Source organism: Protopterus annectens, chromosome 7.part0, assembly GCF_019279795.1.
Source record: "Protopterus annectens isolate FY-2018-M chromosome 7.part0, PAN1.0, whole genome shotgun sequence".
NCBI classification, from domain to species: domain Eukaryota; kingdom Metazoa; phylum Chordata; order Ceratodontiformes; family Protopteridae; genus Protopterus; species Protopterus annectens.
Window position 1 is genome coordinate 781,071,930 of NC_056739.1, and position 12,993 is coordinate 781,084,922.

The window sequence follows — 12,993 nt, forward strand, 5'->3', positions numbered from 1 at the left end:
AGCTTATAGTTTGAAATGAATGTATGTACAGTAGACCAAGTAGCCACAGCACACATATCATCAGTACGCACTCTAGAAAAGATTGAGCTTTAGGATCGTGAGGTAAGGGCAATCCTTTAGCTTTGTAAACAAAAGTGAAACATTTGGGCAACCACCTGGATAGTGTGTACTTAGAAACACTATCTCTCAATTTAGTCTTGGAAAAAGAAAGTAAAGGTTGATCAATGTTCCCAAAATTCTTGGAATGATACAAACAGAATCATAACTGATGGTGAACATTCAGCAAATGTTAAGATATAGACTCATTGGAGAAATTAGGAAAGAAAAGTGTCTGAAGCAACCTTGGGAAGGAAATTAGGGTGGGGTCAAAGCGAGACCCTATCTTTGTGAAACACCAAACAGGCAGGTTAATGTCCAGGTAAGGTGTGTCATATGGTACAGGTAAGAGATTAAGTCTGGAAGAGTTTTCAAAAACCAGAGGGGGTGCACCAAGTGAGGCCACAGAAGAGGGAACCATATCTGTTTTTTTTTAAAACACCTGTATTGAACTGTTACCCGTGACCTAGGCAAACTTAAATTTGTATAAAAATAATCAAACCATATTAACAAAATTTACATTTACAAACATAATACATCACATATATTGTTATATACCCTACACCTAAGCAAAGTTACATACATTATTCAATTCCTGCTGTCTCTTAAACCTCATTTCTCCTCCAAAACGTTTTTCTGCATGTATTACTCCCATAATTTCCATTTTTTTCTATATAACTTACTCCTGCCCTTTTCTAAAGACCCCATTTCATGTTCTTTTTTCCCTGTTACAACATTCATTACTTCAAGTATAGTTGGTCTAGATTTTGATTTCCATTTTCTAATAATAGCTTTTTTGGCACCCACCATAATTAAACTTAACAAGGCTTTACTGTATCTAGGCAATTCAGATCCTGTATCCCGACTCAAAAAAAAATCATTAGCTACATTAATTTGCTCACCCAGTACTTCTGACAAAATACTCTGTGGGAAATTTTTAAAGACTGACAACTCATTACAGTTCTAAAATATATGTTCCCAGGGGTCCACTTTTTAATTTCGAAAGTCCACAATCCCGACATTCAATGTCTTGACCTCAGAACCTCGAGATTATGGAATCTCGAAATTAAAAAAAGACATCAAAAAACATGTTTTTGCAGGGGGACAAACCCCACTGCAACCCCTACACCCTCTGCAACTTAAATATACTAACTCCGAGATTGCACTATAGTGAATCTAGATTTGATTTGCAATGAGTGGGTGGGTGAGTGTGAATCCCACAAGGAGTCTGTTGTGGCATATGTCCTAAACCTCTGGAGCAGGCTCAGGGAACTCATGGGCTTGGCCCAGGAGAACCTGGTGGGAGCCCAACAGCAGAAAAATGTCTGGTATGACAGAAATGCTCGAGCCAGAGAGTATGCTGTGGGGCAGCAAGTTATGGTTCTCATTCCAGTCAGACACAATAAGCTGCAGGCAGCTTGAGACCCTTCAATGTGGAAAGGAAGGTTAGTAATGTTAACTACATGGTAGAACTGCTAGACAGGAGGCAGGGACACAAACTGTACCATATTAACATGATGAAACCTTACCATGATAGAGAGGCCCTTGTGATGAGTATTTGCAGTGGATGGCAGGAGGAGTCTGACGGGGATCTGGTCACTGATCTCCTCAGTGAAGCTCAGACTGACACCTCGGTGGAAGGAGTAGCAATGTCCCAGCAGCTATCCTCTATCCAGGTTTGAGAAATCTAACCAGTGTTACAGGAGTTTGGGAGGATGTTCACTAGGAAACCAGGGTGTACCGACCTGGAGCAGCACCATGTGAATACAGGACCCCAAAGGCCTATTAAGCAGGCCCCTTATAGGGTACCTGAGAGAGTCAAACAGCACAATGGGTAGGAATGGGTTCCTCCTTGTTTGTTGATGTACTGGACTACTGACATGTTGTCCATATGGATTGAAGTAGTTCCTAGAGGCAGAACATCCTGAAAGACTTGCAACATCAGGAGAAATGCTCTCCTCTCTAAGACGTTGATATGCAACTTGGTCTCTAAGGGGGACCATGTCCCTTGGACCATCTTTCCCAAGAAATATCCCCACCCCAGTTAGGAAGTGTCCGTGGTCACTACGGCTATTGGGGAGGAAGAGAAAAAAGTCTGCCCAGAAAGAGGTTGTTGTCTAACTGTACCCACCAGCGAACATGATGTTTGCAAACTGGAGTGAGTTTTATGGGAAATGACAGGGGCTGGTAAAGAATAGACCACTAAACTGCCAGTGACCACTGGATGATTCACATGAAGATTCTTACTAGAGGAACTAGAAGAATGCCAGCTGACATTGACCCCAGAGCTTGTAACACTAGTTTTGCTGGAGGGGACGGACAACACAGTACGTCTCACACCTGATATCTCAATGTTGTGATGTGATGAAAGGGTAATGATGCCACCTGAGTCGAAGTATCCAACTGAGTTCCTATGAATTCCACAGTCTGTACACAAGTCAGGCTCAATCTGGCAAAGTTTATTGTAATGCTAGGGGAGTTGGACATCTGAAGCAAGTAATCCCTGGCTTGTAGAAATTGAAGCTAAACTAAGGAAACACTTGGAATCCTTTGAGTCTCAAGTTAGCTGCCAAGACTTCCATGCATTTGGTGAACACCCTGGGGGCTGTGGTGAGTCTAAATGGCAGTGCTCTGAACTGGTAGTGATTGGTTCCTAGCCAAAAGTGCAGATATCGCCTGGAATGCCTGTGTATTTGGATGTGATAGCATGCATTCTGGAGATCTATAGATCACATCCAATCATGCTTGTGCAGAAGAGCCAGGATTAACTGAACCACAATCATTTGGAACTTTGACTTCTTTTACATACAGATTCAAATGGGTAAAAAATGACAAACGGCAAACTACTATCCAAACCAATGACAGGATGCAGGAAACGTCCAGAAATGCACCACCAACACGCCAAAATACTCAAATAATCTTTAATTGAGTGCTTTCGTCTTGGTCTTAGACTTCATCAGAACAACCATACAAAAATGACCAGTTTAAATACTTTACCCCAGCATCTCATTGGTTACCAAGAATTACATCATTTCCCCCATATAATAAATAGACAAAAACATTACTAAAATACAATAAACATGACAGGAAAATATCACACACACAGCTGCCACTATCTGTAACAAGAAGTTATAACAGTTATAAAATCATCATAAAAAATAAACAGATTTAAGTTTAAGTAAAGAACTTATTGAAATTCTATTACTGAGGCCAGCAGTTGGCAGGCATTAGTTTTTATCTGTCATTTGAGTTCTCTGAATTCTAAAAAATCATCTGATGCCCCCCCCCCCCCCCGAGGTCCAAGATCAACATGATCGATAAGACCAAATCTAAAAGCATATGTAGGGTACAGGTTAATTGTCCAAACAGGGCGTTATTTTAATTTCTGTGATTAATGTCGTATATATGTTGGTGCACTCTTTGTCTAAGTGCCCTCTTGGTTTTGCCCACGTAAAACCCATCACAAGAATCACATATTGCAACATATATCACCCCTTTTGATTAACAATAATATTTTTTAAAGGGTGTGATACTCCCAAAACTCTTAATGACAAATTTATCTTTGTCCACCATAAAATGACATTGTGGGTACCACACTTGAAACTACCACCTTGTTCTGTTTTTTTTTTTTTTTTATTTTTCTTTCCAACATTCCCTTCAATGATATTTCCTTTTTTTATGCTACAATAGAGTTATCACCCACAATTGCACTGACATCAGTATCTGTGTAAAAAAATTCTCCAAAATCTAGACATAATTTCCTTGATGTCATGAAAATTCAAACTAAAGGGAAGTATTAAAGCTCTCCCAAAGTTACTTTGTCTTGTCGATACTCTTCCATCCCCCAAGCCATGGGTATTTGATTAAAGGGAATTAAATATTCCACCCTGCCTCTTTCTCCTCACTTCATCAGCAATATTATCACAAAGTGACCAGGATAACCTCTCCTATCCAACTTATTTTTTAACAACTTGCATTCATTTAAAAAATCGTCATATTCCGAAATCATCCTTGCTAGACTAACATATTACCCTTTAACCAGGGCTCTCATTTGAGGTAAAGGGTGCCAGCTCAGGAAATGTAATTTCTGGATGTTTCCTGCATCCTGTCATTGGTTTGGACAGATTCAAATTGTTTAGATCCAGAATTTGTCTCAGGTCCCCAGTTTTCTTTGGCATTAAAAAGAAGCGAGAGTAAGTTCAGAATCCTATCTGTTCAGATGGGACCTCCTGGATGACTCTCTTTTGTAACAGCTTTTAAATTTCTTGTGCCGTGAATTCCCTCTGAGTGGGTACAACATCAGTGAGTTTCTTCCTTTGGAAAGGAGGTGTAAGAGAAAAGGGTATTTAGTAACCTCTGAATATGATCCTTAGCACCTATGTATTTCTTGTAATATTTGTCCAAGCGTTCAGGTGCAAGGAAAATTGACTCCTGACTGCCTCCAGAGATGGACAGTTGGGCAATGCTTCAGGAGCACTGATAGGGCCCATTAGAGAAGGAGTCTCTGAAGCCTCTGTTTTGCAGACCCCCTCTACCTCTGGGACAATGATTGCCATTGAAGCCTCCTCCTCCTCTGCCTCTGGAGGAAGTATCCCCTTGTGAGTCTGGAAAAAGTCCCAGAGATGAACCATATTTTCTTACCACCTCACTGGTTCCTACAGAATGAACACTGAGGGGTAGAAAACTTAATTCCAACGGCAGACAGGCTCTTTTCCTCCTACTCACTGTGGATGAGCATATCTTTCACTGATGGCCTGAACAAAGAGGAGCCATCAAAGGGGGCATTAACAAAAGACATCTTGTAGAGTTCTGCAAAGTTGCATAGCCTCATCCAGGCATGTCTCCTAGTGGCTATGCCTGTACCGGCTTCTCGTGAGGTACCCTCTGTTGTATGAGAGATAAGCCTAATCAATGGACTGGCAACAGATGAAAGAGTAGCCAGTTGTGGAGAAAACCCTCTTGAGATTCTCTGCTGACATGGTATCAGTGACAGAATTTGAAAGCTCCTTGATCAAATCTCTCTGCAAGTGAGTAAATGTGCCAAGTAATTAAACAACCTCAGTGCGAATGTGGCTGAGGTGTAAATGCACTTTCCAAATCTGCCCATTGCTCTGGACTCCTTGTTCAGAGGATGGACAGAGGAGCTTTGCACAGCTAGCTCCTTCTTAGTGGCTGCCACAACTAATGCTTCAACAAGGATTCCCTTGCAATAGTGGGTTAGTCTGAAGGAGGAACTAAGAATTTGTCTGGGCACTTGGGGATGGGCTTGACAGTGTCTGGTTCCTTCCAAGCCCAGCAGGAAACTAGATCAATAAGTTCATCCACCAGGGTGGGGTCACCCAAGATGTAGATGGGCCAGCCCCGAAAGCCTCCAGGAAAACCAGTTCTTCAGAAGAAGGAGTTTGGGAAGACAAGCCACCCTTCTGCTTAAGGATTTCTAAGATGAGTCCAAAGGAGACATCATCAAGTGGCGATCAGGGGGATCCTTCTACCTCATCAAAATCAGTGTTTTCTGTGGAGACCCCATAGGGGAGTCTATGTGCCTCCTCTTACACATTTTCTTCCAAGGAACCTCCTCTGCAGGGTGTTCAGGAGAGGTGTCAGAAGAAGAGGGTGGTCCCTCTGGGAAATAAATGTGGAGGCTTTCCGGAGTTGGCTGACCTGGAGGAGTAGAAATGATGGGCTTAGAGCTCAGACCCAATGAGGGGCAAGGGGTAGGATCCAAGATATGAGAGGACAGGTCTCTATGCAAAGAGAATGCCCTTTCTACTACCTGGAAGGCTGTTGGACCTGGAAATACCTCTAACTCCCTCCTTGGAGCCGAGGCAGCTGAGGACGAGAGGTCAGGGCCAACCCCAGATCGGAGCCCTCAGGATTGAATCCGACCCAAGCTGAAAAGAACTGAGGCACCAAGGAAAACGGATGGCTTTGACAATGTCAGAGCCAAACCCAACAGATTTCCAGGATCTGGGATCTGCTCTGATCCAATGGTATCAGAGCAGGGCTGGTCAGAGAACCACAGGAGTTGAGGAGTGGAGCTTCCTCAGATCTGATACCAACTCTCTCTGGGATCTTGGATCTTGAGACTCCAAGACCACAGGTCAGGTCAGAGAAGGAGACAGTATTGGCTGGGCAGGTGCACTCACAGATCCAAGAGGGGAGAGATCTCCACACCATCCTGTCCATATCTGCCTCTTTCAAGTTCCTAGAAGAGCTGACTGAAGCTGATGAAGTAGGCCTAGAATGCTTCTTTGGGGTTTGAAACAGTTGGGATGGCAGAGCCAAAGAAACCCAATTTTAAAATAAATTTGGAGATCAGCTCCTAACCGTTGGATCTGAGGTTCTGGGATTGGAGTTGGATGTAGATGGTAAAGGAGAGCTGGATATGGCAATTACACTGGTCGGATCCAAACAGGTGTGTGGATCTGAGTGAGGAGTGACCTTCTTTAGATCCGAAAGGGTCAGATCGAAGGTCTTCTTGAGCTTTTCGGGCAGCTCTAACAAAGCCCTCAGATACTTAAGGAGGGCTTGTTTCTTTGATTCTAGACAGCCTTGAGCTTTAGAGGGGGTTTGAGCCCCAGAAGAGGAAGAACAAACTGGAAGCAAGCCCTTGAGTATTAACTGTTGCTCTGATTTGAGATGCCCCTAGGGTTGAATGTGGCAAGGATATAACATACATGTTCCGGCCCCTGGCAGTGGACGCACTTCTTGTGGGCATCAGAATTTGGAATCTTATGCCCACAAGAAGTCCATTTCTTAAAGCCGGCAGGTTTTTCAGATATAACTTTAACAAGAACAAAGAAACTTCAAAATTTTAGAGTAAAAGTTAAACACTCCGAATAACCCAAACTCTCTCACTAACTCTAAATACAATAAACAATAAATTAACTCTAAATACTCTAACACAAAAGGCTCTCTTTTTTTTATTAGTTTAAATCTGTAATAGTAGACAAAAAGTTAAAGTAAGTGCCAAAGGGCACAGGAGGCAGAAATAACGGAAGGGATGTAAGAGATAAAGAACCCTAACAGTAGCAATAAATTACAGATAGTAAGAGGGAAGGGGAAACAGAAATTATAATATTTCAGCTGTGGCAGTTTAACAAGAAAATAAGAAAAATGAACTCTCACTGCTCGAGATCTGGAATTGCGTCTTGTTGCAATGGCAGCAAATGAGATCTGGGGAGTTGGGGATGGAATAGGGCATTATGGATACAGGGAGGACCTCGAGATGTAGATCCAAAACCTTATATATGGGGTCAAGTCAGATCCAAGGATCAGATCCTAGACTCATTCACGATAAAGAATGAAAAAGACAATATCAGAGTTAAAGGGATAAAAACATTTTACTGCTTATATCTTGTTATCTATAGCTAAAGGCAAGAGCTTCCAGTTTTTCATTTTTTGTATTATCTTTTGTTTAGTCTCTTCCCACATATCCTTAGCTTCCATAATTGAATAATTTTAATACATACTCCTAAATACTTTATTTTATCATGTCACCATAAATATGGGTATTGTTGGACCATTTCATGTGTGGGCACACAATTTACAGCTATAGCCTTTGTTTTATCTTCATTAATTTTACATCACAAAAAACTGTCTCAAAATATTACACAACATGTCCTTTTATTGTTCTTTCAGGTACAAAATAATATCAACTGCAAATGAAGCCAACTTTTTTTGAACACCATGTCAATTTTACTCTTGAATTTCTGAGTCCCTTATATCCTTTGCCAATGGTTCTAAATATAATGCAAATAACAAAATGGAAAGAGGACATCACTGCCTGGTTCCTCTGTTCAGACACAAACTTATCAGAGAGAAACCCTCCCACTTTGATTCCTACATCCAATTCCTCATATTGCCTTCTAATTAACCTTATTACTGTATCTTGCCCTACTGATACAAATCCAGCATACTCTGCTGAATACTTTCTCTGAATCAAGACCCACTAATAACAGTATTATTTTCTTACATTTTGCTTCCCTTTGGATCATCATTGCTCTATTAATGTTGTCAAATACTTGCCTCCCTTCCACAGAACCACACTGATCCATATCTATCAATTTTGGCATCACCTTTGCCATTTTTTTAGCCATTATAGACAAACACTTTAGAATAATGGTTTCAATTTGAAATGGGCCTAGATGAAGCTGGATCAGAAGGGTCTTTACTGTCTTTAGGTATTACAGCCACCATAGCTTTTTTTCAACATGTTGGTGTCCTTCCTTTTAAAATACTGTTAAATAAAACCTTTCAAATCTTTGTAACTTTCTTCTCTCCTAACCTTCAAACTTGCAGTGGAATACCATTTATTCCTGAGACTTTACTACAGATTGGTGACACTTCATCATTTTTATCTTATTTCCTCCTATCTTATCTGTTAGTTGTTGAGCCTCCTCTGTCTCTAACCTTGCAAATACAAGTCTTCTATAAATATTTCCATTTGTGTTTTTCTTGATTTCCCCACATCTGTACTTGATACAAATTTTCATAAAATTCTGAATTATCTCTAATACCTCTACAGGATCTCTGGTTATTTTTCTTGCTATAGGCTTACTAAGTTTGGCAACAAGTCCTTCTACATTCTGTTACCCAAGTCATTGTGCCAAAATTTTTTTTTTTTTTTGCAGTCAGGAGGTATTATCAAAACAGCTGCTTAAAAGCAGTCATTTGAAACTCATGCATATTATCCAAGTACTCCCTTATTTTCTCTTTAGCACATTGTAATTTGGCCTCCTTTTGTTCTGTGAAATTCCCTTACTTTGTTGAACTTTTACCTTTGTCATCCCCTCTGAATAAATCCTATTAATTCTTATCTCTTTTTTTATTTCTACCCTATTTTAAACTCCACTTTCATTTTATCCCACTCACTAGCTATAACTTCTGGAGTATTTTTTATCTTCCCTAGCAAGTCCTGGACAATTTCCGCAACTCATTCCTTAGATTCCTCTCATTTAACTGGTAGGTGCGGAAGTGCCAGTGTCTGATCTTTACTTCATTACCCTGCATTTTATTTTAGTAATAGTTATTGGATGTATACCAAAGTTTTCAATTAAATGGACATGTTCCAGTGAAATATGGAAATATGAAAACTGGGAGAACTACTCAAGTACTTGCCCAACATTTCCTAGAATTTATAAACTCAAATGCCCTGGATCAACTGGTCAACAGTCCCACCAGAGGTGACAACATATTGGACCTGGTCATCACCAACATGGGCGACCGGTGTTCCACACCAGAGATCAACCCCTCACTGGTTAGATCTGACCATAAACAAATCACTCTGGATATTCACATTCCGCCCCCACCCCCGGTCAAGGACACCACCGTGAAATACTTTTCAAAAGCAAACTTCACTTTACTTAAGACCAAGGTGGAATGTTTCAAAGCCCCACATGCTAAAGGATAACGCTGTCCAAGCTGCAAAATCTTTTAATAATGCATTCTACAGGCACCTACAAGAATGCATGGATCATGCTATCCCAAGCAAAACCAAGACTCAATCCTCCAAGAAAAGGAAACCAGTCTGGTGAAACCTGCCATAAACAAGCTATACAATAGAAGGAGGAAACTAGTACAGAAAAGAGTAAAATCCCAACAAGGGAAGACATCCCTGATCAGTATCAGCAAGTAACTGATCCCTCGTAAAATCATCCAGTGCTAGGTTCGAAAGAAAAATTGCCAAAGACTCCAAAGCTAACCACAAGGCATTCTTTAGCTATGTCAAAAATCTAAGTGGCAATGCTCAGATCTGCTCAGAGTTAGTGCAGAATGGCACAAAATACACTGAACCAACCGATATCGCCAACATCCTGGCAGACAGGTTCAGTGCAAACTTCACCCCCCTCTCACTCCCAAAAGGGCCCATAACCATACCAGAAGAATGTAGAGCCCCTGAAATCAGAGGCACTCATGTTAAAACATCCCTCTCCAAAGCCAAAAACACAGCATCAATGGGACCGGATGGTTTCCCAGGCTGCGTCCTACACAAACTCAAAGATGAACTAACCCCTCACCTAAACACACTGTTCAAACTCAGCCTCTCCACAGGCTATGTACCCATAGAGTGGTGCACAGCAACAGTTATTCCACTCCAAAAAGGTGGAGCCACAGCAGACCCAGGGAACTATCACCCTATAAGCCTGACTAGCTTGGTCTACAAGTCTATGGAGCACATCATCATGGAACTCATTAACAGAGACATTGGGAACCTCCAAACACTGGACACTACCCAGTTCGGCTTTGTTACAGGCAGATCTTACCTCCTAAACCTGGTGGATTTCTTTGACACAGTTAACACGGCTATAGACGAGGGAAAGGTGGTACACACAGCCTACCTAGACCTCGCAAAGGCCTTCGACACCATTCCCCATTTTGGTATTATAGACAAGCTCACAAGCCTGAACATAAACCCCTACATCACACGATGGGTTGCTAGCTGGCTCACGGACAGAACCCACATGGTGAGAGTCGCGGGAGCCAGGTCTGACTCTAAACCGGTTACAAGTGGCACTCCCCAGGGCTCAGTCCTAGGACCCCTCCTATTCAGCATATACTTCTCAGAGGTACAGACAAGCACAGGAGGATTATGGTTGACCAAGTTCGCAGACAATTACTACAACTAGGGGCTAAAATTGACTCTCCGGCTGATGCAGACATCCTCCAAAAGGGTCTCACTTAGACGGATACCTGGTGTCAAAATCATGGCCTCAAGCTAAATGCCAAAAAGTGCATAGTCATCCCCTATGGAAAAAACAAAGTACCCACAAACTACCACATAGGTGGTAGTCCCCTAAATATGGAAGACATAATAAGGGATCTGGGGACCCAAGTAGATAGTACTATCTCCTTTGATAATCACATTGCCAAAGTGGTTAGAAAATCCTTCTATGTGGCCCACCTAATCACAAAAGGGTTCGCATCCAGATCAAAAGAGTTCATTGTGCCCCTCTACTCATCACTCATCAGACCCAACATAGAGTACAACGCCCCATTTGGTATGTACCTTACAAGACATTTGCAACAGCTGAAAAGACCACAGAAGTACCTTACCAAGAGAACCACTGGCCTCAAACAGATGCCCGATGCAGCTCGACTAAAAAAACTCCAGCTGTACTCGGTTGCATAACGCCTACTCAGAGGTGATCTCTGCCTGCCATACAAGGTCATGTCCAACCCAGAATTGATGGACATGCTCCACCTAAAGAAAACCATATCTCCTCAACCCACACGCTCCAGGGATCTAAACGTCACCACAACAATAAATAGGACGTGCTGGAGAGATAGATTCCTGTCCCAGAGACTTCCCATGCTTTGGAACAAGATTCCAATCTAAATTAGGCAGAGCTCCTCACTAACACTCTTCATGAGAAACCTTGATGAGTGGATGGGAAACAGAAAGTTTACCCCAGGGATCACTTCAGTGGCTCTGCTGGACACCCGTTTGGCAGGTTAATCCTTTATACAGTTTTTTTCTTATCATCAACATTAGAACCTATATCACATTTTACAAGACTTTTTGTTTTGATAAAAACCCTCAAACAAAAATAAACACCTCAGGACACCCATATAACCTGTTAACTTAATACAAGCATACATAACTATATATATCTTCAAATAATGAAGTTTAACCCTCCTAATAGGAGCATTTGTGCAAACTGACAGCTGCTATTGCAGGCCCTAATTAACCTGAAACTGAGGATATCCATACTAAGACATGTTCTTCTAGTTACACTAATTGGTGTCTGTTCTTTTTTTAGCTTTACCCCCCCCCCCATGTGAACACTAATTGAATACTTTCAGAAATCATTAACTTTTAGCCTTGAAGAAACCAATGTTCTATCTTTTACAGCATTATTAACAGTTTGCCTCCACGTAAAAGAGAAAAAAGGAAAAATGTAATCCTATATTACAAACTGAAAGATAAGCTAAAACATTTATTGCTAAAAAAGCTTATCATTATATTCTGTGTTTTCATATTTAGTTGTATCCACTTAAAATTTCTTATTAGAATATGACAATGGTCTTAATCCAGACATTCACCTATGCAAAGGTAAAAGAAAACACTTCAACTCTACATGTATTATGATATGTGTACTTTTAATCCCCATTACCCCTCAACAAACCAAAATTACAGCCTATTAACTTAAACATGCATTTCTCTAGCTTGTCTTCTCTTCTGGCACCATAGTGCCTGTGACATCCCAACAATGGCCCAGTAATCAAGGAGCCTCAGTCCTCACCACTGCAACATTGGAGGACATACAAACTAGGAGGTTGACAAGTAAACACAAAGTAAAGTACACTTTCCCTTAAGAGCACACAGAGATTATAGTCAGTCTGGGGCTAGTTTCTCCCTCTTTCTTTAGATCCCCAGTAAGACTCCGCACTGGCACAGCTATAGAGTTGAAATCTCAGCTGAGTGGCCAAGCTAAGACCTCCAGCATCCTCTGCCCAAGTAGCTGACACACGCACACTTTGAGATTTGATTTATACACACACACACACACACACACACACACACACACACACACACACGCACACATACACACCTGGGAAAGGCTGGCACATGTTTACTAGCTATGCCCCCTTCTGCTCAGACTATAAAGAGTTCTGACTGCCACCAGCCACTCTTTATCAGCTACTTTAAGGCCCTTAACAAAGGGTGTCCAATCCTACTGTGTAATGTTACTATTAATCTGAATGGTAGGTTGATCAAGCGCCAGGCTATTAGGAGTGGCCTGTACAGTGTCACCGAATAGATATGCAAGTACTCTAAGAGCTTACATATGTCTCACAAATATCAGACACAAAGTTAGGTTTAAATATATTTAATAATAAATAAAAGAACAAGAAAATACTCAATAAATCATCACAGTAACTTCAGAGTTCAAA

At 41.3% G+C, this 12,993-nt stretch overlaps 1 long non-coding RNA gene across 1 annotated transcript in view; it reads right to left on the minus strand.

Annotated features, from left to right (window-relative positions):
* Window positions 1-12,993, minus strand: part of LOC122806685 — a 494,362-nt gene that overhangs the window by 246,929 nt on the left and 234,440 nt on the right. The window lies entirely within an intron of this gene.